Source organism: Sinohyriopsis cumingii, unplaced genomic scaffold (genome assembly GCF_028554795.1).
Source record: "Sinohyriopsis cumingii isolate HCF-2022 unplaced genomic scaffold, ASM2855479v2 utg001825l, whole genome shotgun sequence".
In the NCBI taxonomy this organism is placed as follows: domain Eukaryota; kingdom Metazoa; phylum Mollusca; class Bivalvia; order Unionida; family Unionidae; genus Sinohyriopsis; species Sinohyriopsis cumingii.
In genome coordinates, this window is record NW_028316064.1 from 265338 (window position 1) to 291941 (window position 26604).

Below are 26604 nucleotides of genomic sequence, written 5' to 3' on the forward strand. Positions count from 1 at the left end.
TTCATATTGGTTTGGTCTCTCTTGCTTTACAAATTGCATGAACCGTCAGTCAGCTTTACCATACCGAATATTAATAAATACCGGTACCTGAAAATATCAAGGGACTTCCTTATGCTAAGAAATTAGGGAGAGTTCATTTTATGAAATCAGTCTATGCTACCATCAAGTTTTGCCACGAATATACATTATAAAGTCTGCTCCTAACAAAAATGAAAAGCTACTAGTTTTGAGAAATATTTTCACCCCACCGATAATCTGTAATCAAAGTAATAATCGTTAAGATCTAAGAAGACCATAAATAGAGATATATTTACAAATTACCCCACTAAAATGAACTCTTATTCATTGTTAGGTCAGGGTCATAGATAGAGGCCATACCTTCGGGCGTAAATTTATATGTAATGTTAATTCTAACTCTTGGCAGAGGTTGTGGTTGAACTTCAGGTGGTGGTTGAGGAGGTTGTTGGGGTGGTGGTTGAGCTGCCTGAAGATTGCCAACAATATCAACAGGTAATATCTCTAGAGCTTTTTGAGCTGCCTCAGTTGCTGTACAAAGAAAAATGTTGGTTCGACAGTTGCTTTAAATAACAATGCTGTACCTTCTGCAAATTCCACCTGAGACTCTTGAAGATCTCGTTGTTTTTCTTTTACAGCATCACGAACAGGGATATATTTCTTAATTGCCTCAAGTCTAGCTTTGCGAGATTCCATTATTGGCGTACAATGATTTAATTACTCATACATTGATAGCAGCAGGGAGGGTGCGAACGAAATTGAGTATCCGAAAAGTAAAAACAAAAGCACACATACAAATCTGAAAACATACCACAATGATAAAGTAACAAATAAACTCATCCAATTAGAGAAACTCTCGGTCTGTTAGAAGCTTCGCTTTGACGTTATTGACCTTATAATTTTCATTTTGGTAGGAAGCTTTATTATTCGAAAATGGATCATCCAGCTGCCTGGGGGAGAAAATGTCCTTTCACATGGAGAAATGGTGCGTCCCATGGACGTTTGCACATGGGGGAGGAAGGAGGGAAATAGTCGCCTCCCCATATTTCACCTTTAAACATGTTTTGTTTGCTGATCACTACGTGTCCTTACCCCAAAACCGAAACGGTTCTGCGGGCGCCTCTGAAACGTCCATTGAAAATTTCACCTTTTTTGGACCTGGACGGTCAGTCAACATTAATGAAACCGGCACTTAGAAAATGCCGCGTAAAAACCTCCCCATTTTAGGTCAAAATCTAGATATTTTATTTGATATTCTCCCTATTAGGCTTTTAAAAGGTTGACAGGTATGCCGCAACACAATTTCCACAAGCCAAACATTTCCCCATTTTTAATAATGTCACACAACGTTGCTACAGATAGAAGACGAATACAAATGTGCACACGAAATGTATTGCACTTTAACAAAGCTACGATAACTGAAATGATCAAGCTTTTCATTCTCTCTCTCTCTCTCTCTCTCTCTCTCTCTCTCTCTCTCTATATATATTCATATATATATATATATATATATATATATATGCTCTACAATCCGACTTCAAGGAAACGTTGCCTCTGTTCACAAACTTGTAAATATATAATAGATAGCTTCCTAAACATTCTTATTCATGGTAATAATATGTAATAATTTTGTGTACTTTCTTACGCATCAACCATTTCTTTCATCTACCTATAATGGTTTGTTTCACTTCCTGATCCTACCTATGCAAAATTGCATAATGGATTCACCCACTAAAACCTTCAACACATCTCCCTAGTTATTGTGAGCCAGTTAATCTGAAACTTTGATTTTATACCTGACGCATTGTGCTTTAATTGCCGATATTTAAACTGCCAGCGGTATAGTTTGATATCGGTTCCAGTCATTATACATTACCGTTTATACATAAAACACGTGACAGGTATGTTTTTTGTTTCTTTACGATTACTGAAAATTGTGTTTCCTTAAAACATCAATATGTCGGGGTTTGGGAATATAAACATATCTGAATTTCACGTACGACAGTGATAATATGATTTAGGTTATTGAATGTATGCCAACATCTTGAATGTACATCAACTCATTTCATTACCGCGATCAAAGTTTCATGAGGCAATATTTTTTTTTATCTTTTGAAAAGCCCGACGGGCACCTCACTTTGAAAACAGGATTGACTCGAACTAAAATTAAGAGGGACCCCGGACGTCTGATTATCGGAGTTTTTAAGTAATGAATACAGTGAAGAATGTTGTAAAACAATTATGCAGAGTAAGATTAATTAAAGACATGAATTGTTTGCAACCTATAGAGTACCAGAAGGAAACCTGGAACTTTTAATACGAGAATGTGAGTAAATATATCATACAATGGCAATTTGAATAATTGCTTTAAATGTAAAATAATCGTGTATCTAAGCTAATTTGATGATGAATATACTTACTCTCAGAAGAAAGTTACCAAAATATCGTGAAATTATTACGTATCAAATGCCGTTTTTGTTTGTGTCTTTTGTAGTCCTATAGTTGGAGAACTTTATGCAGCTTGTATGTCATTTATCATACTAATTTGCCCGAACCAGACAGTACCTTAAACGTGTTTATCATCTGCTCTGACTTGTACCACTATACTCATATTAAAATAAAACCCATATGCAAGTGTTTATTTATACGAAACACGATATATGGTATAACGGTACCAATTGCGCAAGTCCAGGTGGGCGGAGCTTAAGGTGTATGGAACATTGTATTCAGAATTAAAGAACAACACTAGCTGTGATTGGTGCATTATGTAAGAGTTGTACTTTCTGTTTGGCTTAAAAAAATGTTGAGCCTCTTGGCAACATGTGAGTTTGTGTTAATTTCTATCTAGATCATATTTTGTATTTTTTATGATTTTTTTAAAATATGGTACACATGGCTGAAAATGTGCTTGTTGTGACTAGATAACTCTTACCCCTGTCTAGTTCCAGTAGAGTTATCTCTCTTAAATGCAATGGAGTACCTGGTTATGTCATTGTCAAATTGACAATCTAGCATTGTTCTATATGACAGTGTGTGACATGCATGCCCAAGTAGGACAGAAAGTATATTTATTTCACAAAACATTAGCATTGAGGTATATGGAAAAACAATTGGTACCGTGATACCTAAAGGAAAGAATAGCCTCACAGTGTATCCATAGAAACGCATACATGTGGGCGGCATTTATGAACTATACTAGTTTGATGTAGGAAAACAAATGTGTACTGAACAGTTTTGGCCAAATATTGAAAGTTCTTTAAGAATAAAATGTATGAAATCTTCAGAAAATAGCACAAGTTGGCTTTGGATGGGGACTTTTGATAACTATAGCTATGATAGATATAGGCTTGTGTTACCTGATGCCTTTATGTATGTGCTGTTACCTCCTAGATTGGAATGCATGCAACAAAATAAGTTATGTAAACATAATATAATTGATTTTGGCCAAATATTGGCTATTTTACCTGCAAAAGATGAAAAATCATGTGTACAAAAACAGCTATCTTGTTCTTGTAAGGCATGCCATAAACCAGGATAGAGAACACTCTAAGTACACTTGTAGATAGATCACTTGTACCATGTGGGATGTTCTGGCATGAGTAATTTTTAGGTAATTTATTAAGGATATGGTATTTCTTCCCACTTTGATTTGAATTGTCCTGCTCTAATTGTCCTTTTTTTTACACTTTCCTGCTTTGAAATTGTTCATGTAGTTAGTTCAGTTCTCTTGCATTCCCTTTTGTTGAAGTAGCAGTGAATACCAACAAACAAGAACAGTTTCCTTAAGTCAGCATTTCCCATTGGCACTTGTATAAGCCCAATTATAATCTACTATTGACTTTCAATTAATCCTATTTCTTTGTGTCAAGCTGCTCTTGTGGAATTTCCATGTTTGGTCCAACATTACAGAATGATAACCATTTTAGTCACACAGTGCATATTCATTCCATTCAAATCTACACTGTTCTTGAAACTTTGCATCTCATCGCAAGAATCCAAATTGGCATAAGATGATATCTGCATGGTTATGGAAGGCTGCACTCTACATGCTGGCATTGTAGAAAATATGAACTATGTGATATGAAAGAGCTGCGTCATCTTAGAAATTAAAATTACATGACTCTTGAGGTCTCCACTAAATATAGGAGTCTAAATGTTAGGTTCTCACTTTATCAGTAATGTGTTTTGAGATAATTTAATTGCAATGAAGTTAATACAGGTTGTTGATGAACTCATCTATATTACATGGATACTGTATTAGAGGTTACCACACCTTATGTATATCATTCAGTTATCTCCCTTACACCAGTCATAACATTTTAAGGAAATAAAATCTCACATTTTCAGTAACTGGTTATGAAAATAAAGTGAAGATTTGTGAAGTATTATATTAGCCCTCTATCTTGATGCAAATGTAAGTAGAAGCAATTTAATAATTTCTCACAGTAAAGTTTACAAGTTTGAAAACTGATAAGATATCTTCTGTTTGGATCTGAGATAAGTTTCTCTCTATCTTATGCCAATTATTATTAAATTCTCATGTAGAAGAAATATACTTTATATGTATCTATATTATCTAAATTGTTCGCCCTTTCATATTAGATGGAAATGAACACAACTTCACTTGAAATTTGGGTACCTGTAAGGGATGTTATAGCACAGTTGCCATTGGGCTGTCCTTGGACCTGTTGGGCCCTGCCCCATATATTTGTCCAAGGTAAGGTCATCAAACTTTCACTTCTCATTTTCAGCATTGCTGACTTTGCCTCCTTTAATTCTTTTATCATAAGCTACCTCTCCCTTTTAGATAAACACTTTCCTCCTGTTTTTAACTCCATTTGATGTGCTATACTTAGTGTTTATATTTGGCATTTTTCTGTATTTTATTCCCCTAAGTTCACCCCCCAATCCAACATAACCACTTAGAGGCTGTGATTTACTATATTTGGTGACTGATTGGCTTATTGAAACAATTTTGTTCACATTACAAAGGAGGAAAGCTTACTATTTGTGTTACAAAGAGGATGGGTAGGTGGACCTTTGTGTGAGGACTGGTTGTTAGTGACTTCTTGTATCTGCAGATAGTGTAATGTGGTCAAAGCTTATACTTTATAATAAGATTGGGTCATGTCCACCTGTCTCTGATGTTAAGTTCTGCACCTACCAAACAAATATAAATCCCTTTCTTTTAGGTGAATTGTACATTTTGAAATAGGACAGGTACATACTATTTGGTACATTGACCTTTGACCTAGTTATTACATAATATGACATAATGTGATTTATCCCATATCACCTATGTGAAGTTCAATAAGTGCTGATAGGAATAAGATACAAGTCATAGTTGAAAGAATTCATTTTATTTCAAAAGATGATTTTGATGGTGAAGCAAAAGTATGAAAACAATAGTTCAAACAGCTCAATGACATTTCTATACACATTCATATAAGACATAGGCTAGTACCTCATCAAATTGTTTTTCACAAGTGAGACTAAGTATATTTGTTACTTATACAGTCCCAAACTATTTCACAGATTATTGGAAAAATTAAGGTTTGCTATAGGTATAACGGTACCAATTGCGCAAGTCCAGGTGGGCGGAGCTTAAGGTGTATGGAACATTGTATTCAGAATTAAAGAACAACACTAGCTGTGATTGGTGCATTATGTAAGAGTTGTACTTTCTGTTTGGCTTAAAAAAATGTTGAGCCTCTTGGCAACATGTGAGTTTGTGTTAATTTCTATCTAGATCATATTTTGTATTTTTTATGATTTTTTTAAAATATGGTACACATGGCTGAAAATGTGCTTGTTGTGACTAGATAACTCTTACCCCTGTCTAGTTCCAGTAGAGTTATCTCTCTTAAATGCAATGGAGTACCTGGTTATGTCATTGTCAAATTGACAATCTAGCATTGTTCTATATGACAGTGTGTGACATGCATGCCCAAGTAGGACAGAAAGTATATTTATTTCACAAAACATTAGCATTGAGGTATATGGAAAAACAATTGGTACCGTGATACCATATAGGAGACGTTGAGCCTAAAAAGCTTCTGTGTAAGGCTACAGAGAAGGCAATACGTCACGTCTAGACCATGATCAAAGTATATTAATATCACCTTTAGAGGCAAATTGCAACGATCAATAATATTTCCTTTATTTTTCACATGGTGTCATTTAAGCGTTTATTGTTGCGCAGTATGACATGATCATAAGTAACATATACACAAAAAAGTTTATTTTGTCGTTCAGGCTGAAACTACGTTTAAACTAGATGCCAAGCATTTTGGAATATTCAGCGTTCCATTTTATTTACAGGAACTTCAAAATACTTTTCATAAACATTATTTATCATTTTTAGAAGTGATAAACATGTTTACAAGTCATTGTTCTGAAATGGAAGAACGTATTATCAACATTTTTTGGTTCCTTTTTATGTTAGAAGACTTACCAAAAACATCGGACAGCGTTGTTAGTTATTCCCTTTATTAGCGCTAAATTTACACTCAACATTAAACACTGAACGAAATAGGAGACTATTGCATCTAATTCCATAAAAGTTAAAAAGCTGATTCTTACCTTTTGACATTTCTCTCCAGCTGCTACTGCAGATATAATATGTGATATCTTGCTAACGCGCTAGGCGAGAATAACCAGTAGGAAGAGAGCTATCGCAGTATCCAATGGCACTGATATGCGAGTACCACACTATGTTTACATGCGGTGAGTTCACACACACTGGCTGCTGAATGGGAACGTGGAAATATACACACTAATGGCGGGAAATAGCTCATAACATCGGTTTGTACGTTTGCTACTACCATCATTTACATGAACGAGTGTAATAATTTATCGGTGTGTGAACCTAATGGACACCACCTTTTGCTGTCCACAATGTAAATTGTGGCCATAACGACACTTCACTTTACAATACTTTGGATCGGTGACCACAACGCATTTAATCTGGGTGCACACACACACACACACACACACACACACATAGCAACAACCTTTGGCTACAAACAAGACCAGCCACTGGAGATAATATCCAAAATTCTAGCAATGATTGCCAACTACTATAAGGAATTTGTCAAAATCTACACAATGGATAGAAAGAAAATACCCAGACAGAAACTGCTGCAGCCATAGTTCTCCCGTAGTTAGATAAGGAATTATAAAATAGACTCCCGGATAATTGTTCTATATACGCAGAAGAATTTTGGGCATATGTGAGGCTACAAAAGTGGCAAAAAACCAAAAATTTCACAACATCCCTAGAAACCTGAAACTCAAAGCTGCGAGAAAACCTCCTAAAAGAAACAAAGTTGCTTCTTAAAACACGAAGAAATAGGATCAAATTATGGAATTCATGTGGGGGAAATTCCATATTAACAGACCCGGCAATGACAAAACCGACTTGGCGGCAAAAACCAAGCTTAATGACCCAAATCCCCATGATACTCAGTACAGGATCCCTGAGATATAGAGAATGATATACAAAACAATCATTTCACAATGGCCAACTGAGTGGGATTCGTGCTGCAAAGGACGTACGCTGAATTCAATACAAAAAATACTAAGACTCAAAACCAACGTGCCAACAAGATTCAAAAGGCACGATAAACGAGTCATTAATATGATTTAAACTGGAAACACGTTGCTAGGTGGCAATATGGGGAAGTACATTGAACTTAATATAGAGAGAGGAACCTACTGTCCCTATTGCCCCAATACTGAGGATATGCAACACGTATTCAATATTTGCCCTAGATACAAAACACCAAGGGAAAAAAACTAATCAGTCCTCTTAAGAACATAGGCTCTTCCTACTTCTATCCTGAATTGTTATATCAGAACAACCCAAACCCAAAGCTAACTAACGAATCTATACTAATTTTGCTCACAGGGATAGATAGAGTAGGAAAAAGCTAATGCCATCTCAATAAGCTATGCAATATAATAATTGATACCACTGTATAGATGTATACATTTTATAATTTACTTACCCGTATCACCTTCAAAACCAAACTCAAAATTGAGACGAAAAGCCCTCCCACAATGAATCATATAATTGATGCCGCTTCCATACAGGCTGCTATGAATTTACTGGACCCCTTTATGAACTTTTGTCAGGGTGGGGAAGTGGCTGCTTAGTTGGCATATATAATAACACCTATGTTGTGGTAGTTCCAGCCTGTGCGCTTGCCGATGCTACACATGCAACTTTTACCTACTACAACATTGCAGGCGCAGTTAAGATTGTGTTTTGTTAGACAATGCAATGCGACTGCAAGTATGCCTAGAATGTCGGCAGCCAATGCATCCCAACACCTCCGAAGTACAATAACTAACAATTCCTTCCTTCTTTCTTCTACATATCGTGATATAGTGGATAGTTAAAACATAAGCAAACAAAACTGGCCCTCTAAACATAGTTATTATAAGGTGGCTTAAACCCCAGCCTTCAGGACCAGCTCCACAATTCGACTAACTAACTTACTTTGCATAGTGTTAGACCCCAGATTAGCTTTGTAAGGTGGCTAAAAACCCATTGCCATCAGGTTTAGCCACGGAATGTGGTACCCAAGCTAATTAATCAATATATAGAACACAATGCGGAAAACATTACATTTTCAATAGGTTTCCCTAATTATTAATTCATTAAATAAACTCTCAATAAAATATATTAGGTATATCAAGCATGCCACTACAAACAGCACATATATTTTTCGAAATTATAAATACGGCTAGAAACAATTTACCTTTTGAAAAAGCAGTTAAATAATAAGAGATCTCTGATGTACAGTACCTTCCTAATAAAAAGTCCTACCCACCTTTCCACTGCTGGACATCTTGTACCTGTGTGAGCGATTGAGGTCTATTCCCACTCACCACATGTCCCGTGGGACATTAATGTCTCGAAAACGGACAAATCAATTAATTAGCACACGGTGTGTGTGCATTAGAGCGTTGGGGGACGCGACACTATTCCACCCCTATCTAAAATATTAATCAGCCCTATTTGGTGGAATTAACAGGTCTCACATACCATAGTGGGCGAATGTGACCTAAATCCAACTTACGTAACAGTATAGCTAATCGTCGGTGACCTGTCAACAGTGACAAAATGAGCAAAATTTCAAAAAATACAAGAACTTCAGATACACATGGAGTATCCAGGTGCCTCCTGGACGAGCTAGCCGTGGAGGCTATTCCAGAAAGTGCAATAATAGGAGAAGAAGAAGAGGAATAGAAGAAGGAAGATGAGAGGGAGATGAAAAGAACGATTCTGCCTCACGTCATACTGTAGCCTCTGTGTGCGACCAAGCCTGAGGTCAGGACATCTCTACAGTCACTACTAGTACCACATCCGCAACAGCAACACAGTCAACAACAACCACATTCACTACTACCAGTACCAGCACCATGAGCCGCTGTCTCCCAAACAGAAACCTGGGATGAGGAGCTGGAGAGATAGCGAGAGACACGACATGAACAGTACCCCCGGGTGTGGCATAGAAGTAGAAGAAACAGGGGACAAATCTTCAGAATCCCAGAAACTGAAGATTGGGGTTCTGAAGCCACTCGAGAGGCCTCTGTGCTCCTAACCACAATTGTGAATTAGGAACAGGACTGGAGTCATCGTCGTTTCTGTGGTACCAGACTTGGAAGATGCAATCATTAACTGGGTGCATCTGAAGTTACAAAAAGCCAGCCCTTCTTAGGACTAACCAGATCTGCAGAAAAGAGACACTATGCAAGTTACCACTTTGTATGAGTATAGAGCAGTGTGACTATAAATCTCAACTCCTTTACTGATATTTAAGTGTGAGTGAGTCTGTATGTGTGTGTCTGCCCTCGTACATTTGTGTGTTTGTGTGTATGTGTTTGTCTACCCTCGTACGTTTGTGTGTATGTGTGTTTCTGTGCTTATGTTCTCCTTAACAGAAAAATTATCCCTAAAGAAAAAAAAAAAAAAGATATGACTATGTTCTTTACAAGTTTATGTTAGGTTAGCACCCTCGTCCTTGAGGATTTTTGGGTAGGTAATATGGATAGCTCGTAATAGGGGATGTTTTCAATCATGTCCGTGCTTGAGACATAAAGTGCAGCTTTCATCATTTGCACCATTCAACATTGAATAGATAATGGCAAACAACCATTTGGAGGATATGATCAATTGCAATATGTGGTAGATATCCTTGGTATAGTGGAGGAAATGTTGGTCGCAATGCAATTTGTGGCTTATAGACCTCATAGTTTCTGTATGTAGATCATCAAAGACTTATAAAAATGGTACTAACAGCTCCTAGCTTGGCGTTCACCATTAAGAGGTCAGTGTTAGGACTGGTCGGCCTGGTGTCAGGATAATGTGACTGGGTGGGACATCATGCTACATGCCTGCGGCATGATGCACCAGTGCTAGACATCACTAAAAACTGCCACATTGTAGACATCGTAGCAATATGACTGAAAACTTGTTAAGGTTACGTTAAAAATCCAAATCACACAACACAAATCACATGTATGTAGATCAATAATTTGAAGAGAGGAAAAGTCATTGAAACCAAATAATAAAAGAAGAGAATGAAGCTGAAACAGATTGAATACAAGTGAGAACCTGGAACGAAAAGATAGAAAAGGAAGAGGAGAATGAGTAGTGGAATAAAGAAAGAGGAGAAGGAGAAGAAGGAGAAATAGGAGAAGGAAAATAATGAGAAGAAGAAATCAATAAAATGTTGTGGAAAAATTGAGAAGCTGGTGCAGGAAGGGAAGAAAATGAAAACTGGAAGAAACTCAAAAGGCCGTTTTCAGGGCCACTCCACTGTCTCGAAATGATTTTTACTTTTTTGCCGTATTTGTGTTTATTTATTTGTGTTTTTGTTTGTGTTATGTTTGTGCCTTTGTCATGTTTGTGTGATATACCCCTGTCTATCCAGTGTTATGTTCCGCTCCGCCAGGCGATGTTTGTTTTTTATATAAACGATTGAGGTCAGCCATTTGCATCATTGTCGCCAATGTCCAGTACTATGACGTCACTGCACCTGTTCCATTCATATTGTGCCTAAACAAACCTAACTTTCCCTTGTCCGTATACGGACTCAATATTCCTCATTTTAAATTCATGTTGTTGCTAAACAGCCCCAGGGGTTTTAGCCATGTTAAATTCCCACTGTCGCTAAACAGCCCCACGACCTTTTTGATTCGAATTTCCATTGTCGCTAAATAGGCCCCATTAAATACTTACGATCAAGATCATTGGGATATATGCTAGCACAGATTTCTTTTCTAACTGCTCATGCATTTTGGCTATTATCCTGGCAAGAGTAGCAGAGAGATATATGCCCGACTTGGGCGTCTTGATTAAATAGCATCATCCTATTAAAATAAATAGTATTCTGTTGCGTTTTGTTGACACGTGTTAAAATGATTCATTCCGAAAATATGAGCACAATTTATTTTACGTTATTAAAATTTGCCATTTTTTAATGTCTTCTGGAAATTCAAAGAAGGCTTCTTCGCCAAAAAAAAAAAGCCACTATAAACAAGAAAATTACGCATTAATGTTTTTCTCTGCAAATTTTTATTTCTTAATTCAAACGTCAGTATTGGATTGCTTGTTAATACCAGTAGCGTTATTACGGCCATTAATGTTATTTTGCTGTCCTGTTGTTGGATGTGCACAAAACGACAGCGTCTATATTTCTAAACATTTTCACAGGTGGCAAAAAAATATGATAATATAGATCAAGACTGAGATTCCCACATTAACATTTTACCTTAAAGTGAGGAATAAATGCCTAGTCGTTGCGTACCCAGCATAGTGCAAATTTTGTTTCACTCTGGTGGCTGCGAATGGGTGTGTCAGTCATGTTCTTGGTCACTCATTTTAACTTTCAAATAAATCATTTCGCAGTGTGCCTTTGGCTCAACGCCAAGATTGAAAAATGAGTTAATAATGCTTAGGATTTAAAGAAATTTGATAAGATACCTTTATTCCCATTAGTATTTTGTACCTGATATTATATTCCTACTGCTAATAATATAAGCCTAGTTACAGGCAGGCCTAATCAGAGAGGCGCAGGAGACCCCAAATGGGCCTTGGTTTTCACCAGTTGTGTACTTAGATGCCTTTAAAATATTTTTTATATACTAAATTAGATTGCCTTGGTTTGGTATTCGATTAATTTCCAAATTTAAATACAGCTAGGGACTAGGGGCCTAAAATCTCGGAGTGGCTTTGACCTTTCAACCTTTATAGCGGTCTACTAATGAGAGGTACATTTAACTGCAGCCTCAGTGCCTTTTGAGTTATATCCCATGAATGATGTAGAACGAGGTTGTCTTAACATGCGACTTTAAACATGGCTTCAAGTTTGTTTTTTGCTTTTTCGGAACTGGTAAACGATTGTACCTAAATATATCTCTCCTGCCAATGTTATTCCTAGTTTATTTTAAGGTATTTTCCTATGTGTTAGTGTACTGGAGGAAGCTCTTCCTGATTTGAACGAATCTTGTCATGTTGTTAATAATTGCTGCAGGATAATCCGGGTTCGGTGTGATTATAGTGAAGATACGAAGAGCGATTATTTGAGAAAGACGTCCATTTATATGTAATGAAGATAGTAAATTATGATATCAAACTCGTGCGCATAAATCCCAACAATGGATCTAATACGATTGTGCGCACCGTGTTAAACATCTGATATAAAAAGTTACAGTGTTCCTAACTGAAATAATTATAACGCGTAATAGAAACCGAAAAATGAACAAGAGTGCATGAATATAATTGACGTATCTTTAACAACATATGATCAATGATTAGACATTAAATCAGGAATGAAACACAAAAATACAGAATGATTACTCACTCAGATAATGATATGATCAGGTTTTCGCTCAAACAATAATGTTGATTTTCACATAAATGATAATGTTGAATTTCCCTCAAATAGCGATAGATGATTTTCAAACAAATAATGAATGGTGATTTTCAATCAAATATTGATAGATGATTTTCACTCCAATAGTGACAATGATACCTTAGAAAATTGAAACATATAATTTGTGGCACACTTTTGACTACAACAAGATATCTTCCGTCCTACCCTCTTTTGGATGGTCAGGGAGACACCATGAATGTTTCGCCCATCTCAGTGTGCTTAAGGCTCTATAAAACCCCTTTAATCGCTGTAGACTGGTTGGTGTCGAAGGTTTGGTCCCTCAACTCGAGATAATCAATATCTTCCTATGCACCAGATCGCTCAAAATACATCTGTTTTCTCATCTTACGAACATGTATCGTGCAGCACGGAGTGAACCGATTCATAACATTGAAATAATGTACGATGTACATAAACCACTATCTGTAACGCTATGCGCATAAAAGAAACCCGAATATATTTTATTCCTGATATAATATATCAACATTAAATATACACAGTTCCGTGACAATAATTCGTACAGATTGGATAACGAATATTCACATAATAATAAAGGATTAAATATGTGTAACAAATAATAGCTATAAATGGATTAAGTATGACATACGTGAGGAAAATTAAAGATATTATTATGTTATATGTATTATGAAGATGTTTTTAGTAAATGTCAATTTACGAATTCCAGCAGTATTGTTGGATTACATGCTAACACCAAAAGTCTTCTTCCTGCAATTACCTTTATTTTTCAAACCGCGGGGCTGCAAAAGCTTAAGAATTACTATTTTATGATAAGATAAAAAAAAAAAAAGCCTTTCAATATTGCTGAATGTAGAATGTTCAACTTTCTTTACAAATGGCGCATCCATTTCCGTGGATAATAATGACAATGTAGATTTTATAATCGAATTTGTTGATACCACGAATTAATACGTTATCATTGCGATCCTAGACTAACGAAGATTACGAGACCTGAGTAAATTATTTGTTTCATAGTGGGAGTTGGGGTGGGTTGATCAGTTATGATATTGATTGTACATAATGTAAGATAGATGTAGGTCAGAATTACATAAATCAACACGCAACCGGAAAAAAACGTTTAGTTGATTTTGCTTTCAAAAAATGTATCGAGAAGTGTGATTTTCCTTTCTTGAATAGAAAAGTAGAACAAAGAACTAATAATGTTTAGGAATTAAAGCAAAAGTAAAAGCAGACTTGTGTTTGTTTTAACGCTGTATGTTTGTTTCTCAAATTACACTTGCAGTATAAACAAAGAGCGACAAACCAGTACTACACATTTCTTTGCAAGCTGAAACATTACATTTGATAGATTCATGGCATCGGGAGTTATTTATCTTTACCAGTATAGAGCTTGAGCACCTTAACGTGCAAAGCTGCCCAAGGTCTGGAAAACTGTTTTCCTGACTTGTAAAAATGATATCACCGTGCATGTGATTCTCCCTCTCTCTCTCTCTCTCTCTCTGTAAGCGTGTGTCTATTTGTTTGAATCATCCATTTGCTAGACAGAGTAAGTAACCAAATTGGATTATAATTATGAAATTAAATAAATTATGTAAAGTGACGTATTATAAATCATCACGATTTGTAAGCACGAGTTCACGTCAAAATATACATTGTTCAATGAAGTGCACTTATGTATGACACAACGTAGTAAAGGCTAGTTCAGATTACATAAAGCCCCCAGTATTTTCCCTATATGTGTGACGGGATAAATTTACGTCGGTAATTTGTAGTGGGTTGTATTTGGGAGAATGTAATGTGAGATCGAAACAGGAGAATCTACCACCTGCTGGTCTCGTCTCTGATAAATGACGTTCTTTCGGAGGTAGTCGGAGAAAGAGAGAGAGAGAGAGAGAGAGAGAGAGAGGGAGTACGGGTCCGATACATGGATGGAATGAATTGTATGTTAAATTGTTTAAAAGATTTCACTGTTGTTTATTTTAACCGGAAATGAAGAAATATTATTCTAGATGTACGAGTGGAATTTGTCTTGAACATGTGTCGGAAAGACTTGTTTATGTTGATGCCAGATATTACTGACAGACAGATGCAAGTTACTGATATTCAATAAGAACAAAATATTCGAGTAGCATGACAGACCCCCAATAATCCTAACTCATTAATGTTTTCTTAATGATATAGCAACAATAAAATATTGACCATCTTCCAATCAAACCGTCTAAAGACTGTGCATACTCATGATACCATCATATAATCAAACAACAAAGGACATACTAAGGGACCAGGTCATCAGTACAATATAGTATGTACGCTGTATCAATGATATACCACGAGATGTATACATTTTTCATTAAAAGGAAACGAGGCTTGCCCGAGTTTCCTTTTAATGAAAAATGTATACAACGAGTGGTATATCATTGATACAGCGTACATACTATAAATATATTTTATTTATACAACATCAAAGTTTTCATTTTATATGGGAGATAAAACTGACGGCCATAAACAGCGCACTTTAGGGGAGTGAACTCTTCACAACCCCTCGCATGTATGTACGCTCTAAAAAAAATAAGTTCTGTAGTTATTCATAATTTCCTGTACACTTCATTCATATTAATTTATATATGTTTCCTTTAGCAATATCAATAAAATGAAAACACAAGGCTGATAGTTAACATTCAAAATATTTTTAATACTGTGCATGCACACATTGAATTTGCAGCGTTCGTTGTCATGAACAGTAACAGGGCGGCAATTTGCATCGATAGCAACCGTACCATTCGAGCCAGAAACGTCACAATAATGAAATAGGTAATTAAACAATTTAACCTTAACCACATTCCATTGATATGGTTTATGTCCATATTTCGCTATTCCTACTGACTGTCAGTGTCACTTTCAATAATTCTACGTTTCCGCTGTGTGGGCCCTGTTTGAGAATTCGCCTGTTGAAAGTTGACCCAGTTAGGGATCTCGTTCATGTTTTCCGCTAGGTTCATAACAAACAAATTTTGTACGGTGATGTTTGATCCGTAGAATGGGCTGTTGAGAATCTTATTCTGCTGAATATCACATGTTTGGGAACTTGATATACTGCAGTCTGCAGCTGTGCAGTTGGAAATTTCTTTGTTGTGGGGGTGGGGGTTAACATCATCATTACTTTGGTGGCAGGTGTTGCTCAGGTAATTGGAGTACGTCTGTTGTTGTTTTTCACTAATGTTTGAGTAGCTGTTTATAGACTGCACGTTTTTGTGGCTCTATCAAACTCTCCAATTAACTCACAGTTTAGTAGATTAAATGTTGCTTCTTGATCTTGCTTCTTATCTGATGCCATTGTTTTCTTTTTTCCACAGAGTTGCAGTGTTTGATTTTTGCCAGAGGGAGAGACTTGAAATAGCAGTGTTGACAGAGATGACAGCAGACGACACAGGGTGGAGCTCAATAATATTTATTTCCTGAATTGAGTATTGTTGGTTTTTTGTATAAAAATGTTAGTTTCTATAAAATATTTTACAAGAAAATCATTATTTTGTTATTTTTTCCTTTTTAAATGTAATATTATTAGAAATTCATATCCATGGTTAGAGAGTATAATAGCTATAAAAACATCTTCATTATGCGTATTCATACGCCATGGGCAAATCACAATTTGATATACCAATACTATTGGTATATCGAGTTGCTTTATACCAACACTTCAAAGGCCATGTTATTTTTAATGGATGTGGTATATATATATATATATATATATATATATATATATATATATATATATATATATATATATATCTGTTTTGACAATATGGTGTCTTATTTATATGATACTTTTGCATGCATCAACCACAGAAACTATTGCAGTGCTGACACATTAATTGTTTAAGACAACTTTAAATTGGATCAAGATCAAGACGTAGTCAGACATTTGCATACATAATATGCACATCTATTCAAGATGCAAAATCAAAACAAAATATACACGATTTAAAAAATATAGAAGAATAAATCGAATAATCGCTAATCATCTAGATTCAAGGAAATACTTCACATTGTTGGAGATGCGAACTTTAACTTTGGGCCCGACCATCGGGTACGTTTTATTGTATGGTCGATTTTTATGCTTGCTGGCTGCAACTGTAGAACAGGGAACAATTTCGCAACATGCATGTGTATGGGTGACGTGAGTACGTCTTAATTTATCGGACTGTGTGGATGGGAAAATCATAATGAGAAGATTTCCTTTATTCGAATAACTGACAACCTAAGGCAGAGGACGCCTTGATTGCTTGACATTCTTGCAGGTAGGTATAATCGGAGTAACAAGGATTGATATAGATCAGAGGAGACAACATATCTTTTGAATGTTTCTAATACAGAAAAGAATAATGTCCCTTGTTAGTCGTCTTAAATCACTACTACTTGAAGCGATATTTGAAGGAAAATAAGTTTTTCCCCAAATAACACATAAAAGTTGGCCAGATTGAGTGTGATAGTCTAAGAATGTGTGATATTTGAAGAAAACTATATAAATTCAATGATCAGACATACATTTATAGAATGGAATAGGGGTGAAACAGGCGGATAATTATTCTCATCATGTGACCAAAATCTGTGTATTAGTACAAACGTTATCAAAGAGAAAATATATTCTTTCAATAAACATAAAAGAATTTAGATTAGTAAAAGCGTGGCATCTGAAGAGAAAATATATTCATTCAATGACCACACGCAAATTAATAAAAAGGATGAAAAAAGTGATATTTGTGTAATTGTAGTGGCACGTATATGTTATTACTTTCCTTGGTACTCTCGAGGTATTGCATTATTAAACTAAACTATATTTGAGAAAAGGTAAATAAACTGCATACGAACATTATACTACGGTTAAATTGCTTAAACAATTGAAACTTGAACCGCTGATCAATGTTTCCAATACAATTTGTCTTTTCCTGATTTTTATATTAAAGTAAATGAAAGAAAAATAAAACAAACATTTTATTAAATTATCCATATTATCTTTTATTTTCCCTATATAATGTTTCTTGAAACAAAGTGTTAATGTTTATTCATGTTACTTATTTACTTGTGTATGCTTTAAGAAAAAGCCGACTGAATAGTTACACCTTTAGACCCTAATGTCTGCTGTAAAACTGTGCCATATCACAATCTTCAATACCACTCACCTAATAAAATTGAATAGTACTTTCATATATCCCCAGGATTCAAACTGGTTTAAAAACAGAAATTGCGTTAAATTATGACCATAAGTAAAACTTGAATAGTTAGAGCAAAAAGCCAAGGTAGCCACATTAATGACATACCATTTGTTTCCACGTGTTTGTTTTCAACTTTTAATCAGTGTACATATTACTAGATTAACGTATCTTTAAAACAACAATTGAAATTTGAAAATGTTATCTTTGCAAAAGTGAATCTCCTCTTTAAGATAATATTAAGACGCATTGTCTGTATCCTTCAATTTTATGCAAGTGATATTTCTGGTATTTGTTTCTTCTTTGCCGATTTCGGGATTAAATAATTGCCTAATTGTTATAATTATTACATAAATGTATGTCTGTGCCTTTTTAGCATGCAGTGGGTGGAAATTATAAACGTCTACGTTTATTTCAATGACCTGTCAATATGTGTGAGCGAACTGTCATACAGCGGCTGTATGAAATAGGATGTAATAACCTTGTATCCCACGGATTGTCAGCCTACGAAAGCCTACGAAAGGCTGACAGCAAATAAACAGTTATAACAAAGTCTTCCGCTAATGGTCAAACGTGATATTTATTACTTTTGACCGTCGATTAGGTACATGAGTGGCACTTTAGTAATTCCATCCAGCAATTTATTTTCCATTTTGAAGTAAAATCGTCCATGTAAGTGTGGAAATAATATGCTTAGCATACTCGAATAATACAATACGAGCGAATCCGGTTAGATCAAAATCAGGTAATGGTCCATTTATCGATACTCCTGTCATCTCGTGTGTGGGGTGTCCAAATCTTTTAAAATATCCAGTACACTCCCCCAATCCAAGAAAATTTCTTGGATAACACGCAGCTATATGAACGGAAATAACATTGTTGTAATTATAGTTAGTATCTCGCAATCTGCGTGTCCGTATTCACAACAACTTAATTGTACGTCTTCGAGAAGTTCAAATCGAGTTGGCTTCCACGAATTTTTCTCTCTTGCAAAGTGAGCTACAACTGACGGAACGGTGAAGTAATTATTTGGTAATTGGTCGCTATTCTCTGTTGAAAATTTCTGCTCAAGATCTTTCATTTCTTCTTGGAGAGATTCTTTACGATATATTTCGCTGTTAGGTCGTACAAATTTATCATATTTTTCATCATCTGAACTTTTAAATATCCACAATGATGACACAGGATCGTTTTTACTTATTACATTAATACAATCAAACATACCTCCTTGGTAAAGTCTTACAGGTCGATCTCGTGGAAACACTGTGACTACGCTGGTCTAAGCGTAGTCATTATGATCAACGATATTTATCGGAGCTCCTTTCGATTTATACTTCGATGCGTATAATACTTCTCATATTATTGTTTTGATAGTTATTGTGAACTTTAGTGGTTTTTTTTTTTCTAACTCAGCAACATCGTTTATTGTAGCTCCTTTATTCTTGACTGAATCAGCCCATTTGTTGTTTTTTTCATTTCGTAGATCCGCCAGACCGTTTCCACGCATCACATTTGTAAAATGCTCTGTTACTCGTTCGGCTTAACAATTTATTTCTGAACCTTTCATTTTCTTCAGATTATTAGCACTTGGTTTTTTATTTATCGGATATATTATATAAATAACTGCTGTTACATGATACGTTCGCTCTTAATACGGTTTGTAATACCAGTCGACATTCCTGGTTTGGAACTTTTACTCAGTTTGGCAATTTTTTCAATCTGATAGACAGGATCATATTTGTCACGGATAATCCAATTATCCGTTTCTGTTAGCACAAGAAATGTGATGTTGGAGTTAGATTGAAAACACAGTTGTGTGCACAATATTGTGGTAAAAGATACAGGGAGATCAAAAGATATTATGAAAAAAGGAAATAATGACAGTGACAGAGCTATAAAGTGTGTAGAGGATTATCTAAGTTTTCAAAGTAATCATTTAGGCAAATTATGATTTAAATAAATGAAATTATTATATAAAAAAGGAGAACCCCTCAGACCAAGAGTTTGTGAAGCATCCTATAATAACTAACTACGAAGCATCTCATGATGGTATGATTAGACACTGTCGACTAAAAAGACCAGTCGGTTTTGTCATTAATACTGGTTATCTCATGTTTAAAAATGTTTCAACGGATTGATTGAAGACGGTCTTGTGATCGATTACATCAACGATATAAAAACCGATAATATTTTATCCAATTTTCGAGGTATCACACAAAGACAGAATTGTAGATTTCGAAACAATGGCTGTAACGGTAAAAGCGCAAAAGTAGTTGTATCTACAAATTTAGAGACTGGCGAAGAAATAATATTTTGATCGACATATGCAGCTGGCAAATCTTTTGATATTAACTGTTTCTCAATGCATTCTGTCGCAGAAAATATAACCATATTTACTCTCTATAAAAATATAAACAAAACATCATTTTCCATTATTTGTTAGAGATAACTGTTAAACTACACTCCAGTAGTTTTGTCATTATATTCATCAATCATATTAATTAATTTCTATTTTGTTTATATTCTACATCGTTAAAATCTGCAGTTTTTATACATTTGATCCTTTTTGAAGGGAGATAACTTCTTTGAGGATACGTAATTTGGTTAGAGTTACCTCCCTTGACTCTGTCAGAAATCAACGGATGACTGGCAAATAAATATCTTGTGTTGTTAATTCTATTTTCTCGTATACTTCTTAACTCAGTTGACAAAAAAATTAATCCGTATGTGGCGCAGGAAACTGTCCTATGAAAGCAGTGTGTGAAATAGAAGGTAAATTTAATAATGATTTATAAAACATATATATGTCAGATGCTTCCGTAGCTCATTGCTAAAGCATAGAACTGTGATACTCGAGGTCTGGCGATCGAGACATTTGACTGACAACTGTCGGTGGTTGCGCATGTTTCGCGATTTATATATAAATAATTGGTGTGTGCTCATTTAGCATTACCAACGGGTTGATTATGGGTGAGGGTGTGTAAAAATCTGTTGAGCGTAGAGAATGGCTCCCGTGTATGTTGTGCTGTCCATTATTAAAAATGTATATACTATATGTACCGTCCTTAAATGAAGATTTGTGTATTGTGCCGTCCTAAAAATTAAACCGTAGCGTGATGTGTAAAGGGCACCCCACAAGGACATTCAGAAAGAATGACGGATAAAAGAAACGGATATAGGTTGCCGAGAAGACCAAGAAAGGTCTCTAAAAGACAAATGTCTCAAAAAATGACCCTATGAAAGACACAAAGGCTAATGAAGGGACCCTATGAATACGTTTTTTTATGTTTCTTATATATATATATATATATATATATATATATATATATATATATATATATATATATATATATATATACTGTATAAAGGAATCACGAAAATATTAATGATATTATTTCAGCTATTAAAAATTAGAAATAAATGGAATTAATATATCTGATGAACTGAATCATGAGAAAAAATATATCTGATTGTGAAAGAGCATAAACATGAAGGTGGATACACGCTACCATCTAAATACAAGTTCGTAAAACGAATTTAAACGGTGATTTCTTAATTACTAGCTGCAGTTAAAGATAACGAGGTGTGAGAATTCTACCGCAGTTGAAAAAAATTAGATCAGAATTATCCCTTGAATCCGAAGCAAAGAAAACAATTAATACTCGTATAAGACAATTAAGAAAAAGTATCTATGTTACTGGTGATACGATGCAAAGTAACTTCGTTAGAGAGTGAAAGAGAAAAAAATATTAATTGTCGCTGAGTACGTGTAATCTTTGATTTTTTCGAAATATTTTATTATCATCAGAAATATTTTATTATTATTCTGAAATGTATTTTATTATTCCAAATTATTTATCATCAGAAATATTGTATCATTATTCCGAATAATTTATTATCAGAAATATTTTATTATTATTTTATTATTATCAGCAATATTTTATTATCATCAGAAATATCATCATAAGAAATATTTTATTGTCATAAGAAATATGATCATAAGAAATATTTTATTATCACCAGAAAGAGCATCAAAATAAATATTTTATGATCTTCAGAAATATTTTTTATTATTCTGAATTATTTCTTGTCATTCTGAAATAACTTTTTATTATTCTGAAATATGTTATTGTTATTCAGAAAAATTTTATTATTATTCCGAATTATTTATCATCAAATATATTTTTTTGTTCTGAAATATTTATCATCGGAAATATTTGTTTTAATTCTGAGTTATCTTATTATGATTCTGATATATTTATTATCATAAGAAACTTTATAATTATTATTCTGAAATATTTGGCATCAGAACTATCTTATCATTATTCCGAATTATTTATCATCAGTAATATTTTATTATTATTCAGAAATATTCATTATCATAAGAAAATATCTTATTATTATTCAGAAATATTTATCATCATAAATATCTTATTATTATTATGAAATATGTATCATCAGAAATATTTTATTATTATTCCGAATCAATTATCATCAAACTTATCATCATAAGTAATATTTTATTATCATCATTAATATCTATTTTATTATTCATAAATATTGTATTATTATTCTGAATTATTATTGTTCTGATTTATTTTATTATTATTCTGAATTACTTCACCTTTATTCTGAATTATTTATCATCAGAAATATTTTATTATTATTCCGAATTATTTATCATCAATTTATTATTATTATTCTGAAATATTTATCATCAGAATTTTTTTATTATTATTCTGAGATATATTATTATGATTCTGAAATATTTATTATCATAAAAAATATCTTATAATTATTCTCAAATATATATCATCAGAAATGTCTTATTATCATTGTGAATAATTTATCACCAGAAATATCTTATTATTATTCTGAAATATTATTATCATAAGAAAATATCTTACTAATATTCTGAAATATTTATTATCAGAAATATCTGACTATTATTCTGAAATATTTATCATCATAAATATTTATTATTTTTCCGAATTATTCATCGTCCGAACTTTTATTATTATTCCGAATTATTTATCATCGGAAGTATTTTATTATTATTCTGATATATTTATTATCAAAAATATTGTGTTATTATTCTGAAATATTTATCATTAGAAATATCTGATTATTATTCTGAAATATTGATCAGAAGAAAATATCTTATTATTATTCTGAAATATTTATTATCAGAAATACTTTGTTATTTTTCTGAAATATTAATCATCAGAAATATCACATTATTATTCCGAAATATTTATCACAATAAACTATCATATTATTATTCTAAAATATTTATTATCTAAGAAAATGCCCTATGATTATTATTAAAGATATATATTCAGAAATATCTTATTATTATTCTGAAATATTTATTTACATAAGAAAATATCTTATTATTATTCTGAAATATTTATCTTCAGAAATATATTATTATTATTCCGAATCATTTATCATCAAAATTATCACCATAATAAATATTTTATTATCATGAGAAATATCTTTTTTATTATTCAGAAGTATTTTATTATTATTCTGGAACATTTTATTATTATAATGAAATATTATATTATTGTCCTGAATTATTGTATTATTATTCTGAATTACTGCATTATCATTCTGAATTATTTATCATCAGAAATATTTTATTATTATTCCGAATTATTTATCATCAAAAATAGATTTTTATTATTCTGAAATATTTATCGTCAGAAATATATTTTTCTTTATTATTCTGAGATATCTTATTATGATTCTGATATATTTATTATTATAAGAAAATATGTTGTTATTATTCTGAAATATTTATCATTATAAATATTAATTATTATTCCAAAATATTTATCGTCAGAACAATTATTATTATTATTCCAGATTATTTATCATCTGAAATATTTTATTATTATTCCGAAATATTTATTATCAAAAATATTTTATTACTATTCTGAAATATTTATCATCAAAAATAATTGATTATTATTCTGAAATATTTATCATTAAAAATATTTGATTATTATTCTGAAATATTTATCATCAGAAATATTTTATAATTATTCTTAAATATTTATTAAACATAAGAAAAATCTTATTATTATAGTGAAATATGTATAACAGAAATATCTTATTATTATTCCGAATTATTTATCATCAGAAATAGCTTATTATTATTACGAAATACTTTTATCATAAGAAAATATCTTATTATTATTCTGAAATATTTATTATCATAGGAAAATATCTTATTATTATTCTGAAATATCTATTATCATAAGAAAATATCTTACTAATATTCTAAAATATTTATTATCAGAAATATCTGATTATTATTCTGAAATATTTATCATCTGAAATATCTTATTATTATTCTTAAATATTTATTAAACATAAGAAAAATCTTATTATTATAGTGAAATATGTATAACAGAAATATCTTATTATTATTCCGAATTATTTATCATCAGAAATAGCTTATTATTATTACGAAATATTTTTATCATAAGAAAATATCTTATTATTATTCTGAAATATTTATTATCATAGGAAAATATCTTATTATTATTCTGAAATACTTATCATCAGAAATGTCTTACTATTATTCTAAAATATTTATCATCATAAATATCTTATTATTATTCTGAAATATGTGTTATCATTAGAAAATATCTTACTATTATTCTGAAATATTTATTATCAGAAATATCTGATTAATATTCTGAAAAAAATATCATCAGAAATATCTTATTGTTATTCTGAAGTATTTATCATCATAAATATTTATTGTTATTCCGAATTATTTATCGTCAGAACTTTTATTATTATTCCGAATTATTTACCATCGGAAATATTTTAATATTATTCTGAAATATTTATTATCAAAAATATTTTATTATTATTCTGAAATATTTATCATTAGAAATATCTGATTATTATTCTGAAATATTGACCATAAGAAATTATCTTATTATTATTCTGAAATATTTATTGTCAGAAATACTTAGTTATTATTCTGAAATATTAATCATCAGAAATATCATATTATTATTCCGAAATATTTATCACAATAAAATATCTTATTATTATTCTAAAATAATTATTCTAAAATATTTATTATCAAAGAAAATGTCCTATGATTATTATTAAAGATTTATCATTAGAACTATCTTATTATTAATCTGAAATATTTATTAGCATAAGAAAATATCTTGTTATTATTCTGACATATTTATCTTCAGAAATATATTATTATTATTCAGAATAATTTAACATCGGAAATATTTTATTATTATTATGAAATATTTATTATCAAAAATATTGCATTATTATTCTGAAATATTTATCATTAGAAATATCTTATTATTATTCTGAAATATTTATCATTATACATATCTTATTATTATTCTGAAATATTTATCAGAAGAACATATCTTATTATTATTCTGAAAGATTTATTATCAGAAATACTTTGTTATTATTCTGAAATATTAATCGTCAGAAATATCATATTATTATTTCGAAATATTTATCACAATAAAATATCTTATTATTATTCTAAAATAATTATTCTAAAATATTTATTATCAAAGAAAATGTCCTATGATTATTATTAAAGATTTATCATTAGAAATATCTTATTATTATTCTGAAATATTTATTAGCATAAGAAAATATCTTATTATTATTCTGACATATTTATCTTCAGAAATATATTATTATTATTCCGAATAATTTATCATCAAATTTGTGACCACAAGAAATATTTTATTATCATGAGAAATATCTTTTTTATTATTCAGAAGTATTTTATTATTATTCTGAAATATTTTATTATCATTCTGAAATACTGTATTAATTTTCTGAATTACTGTATTATTATTCTGAATTACTTTACCATTATTCTGAATTATTTATCATCAGAAATATTTTATTATTATTACGAATTATTTATCATCAAAAATACTTTTTTATTATTCTGAAAAATTTATCAGCAGAAATATTTTTTTATTATTCTGAAATATCTTATTATGATTCTGAAATATTTGTTATCATAAGAAAATATATGATTATTATTATTTTGAAATATTTATCATCAGAAATATCATATTATTATTCCTATTTATTTATCATCAGAAATATTTTATTATTATTATGAAATATATATATTATCATAGGAAAATATCTTATTATGATTCTGAAATATTTATTATCATAAAAAATCTTATTATTATTCTGAAATATTTATCTTCAGAAATGTCTTATTATTATTATTCTGAAATGTTTATCATCAGAAATAACTTATTATTATTCTGAAATATTATTATCATAAGAAAATATCTTACTAATATTCTGAAATATTTATTATCAGAAATGTCAGGTTATTATTCTGAAACATTTATCATCAGAAATATCTTCTTATTATTTCATCATAAATATTTATTATTATTCCGAATTTTTTATCG

At 31.9% G+C, this 26604-nt stretch overlaps 1 long non-coding RNA gene across 1 annotated transcript; it reads left to right on the forward strand.

Moving 5' to 3' along the window:
- Positions 1–1785: 1785 nt before the first annotated feature.
- On the forward strand, positions 1786–16462 carry LOC149771478 (uncharacterized). The gene is made up of 3 exons (XR_016418273.1): positions 1786–1916; positions 4618–4732; positions 16295–16462. It is a non-coding gene; the product is annotated as an uncharacterized LOC149771478 (long non-coding RNA).
- The last annotated feature ends 10142 nt before the right edge of the window (positions 16463–26604 follow it).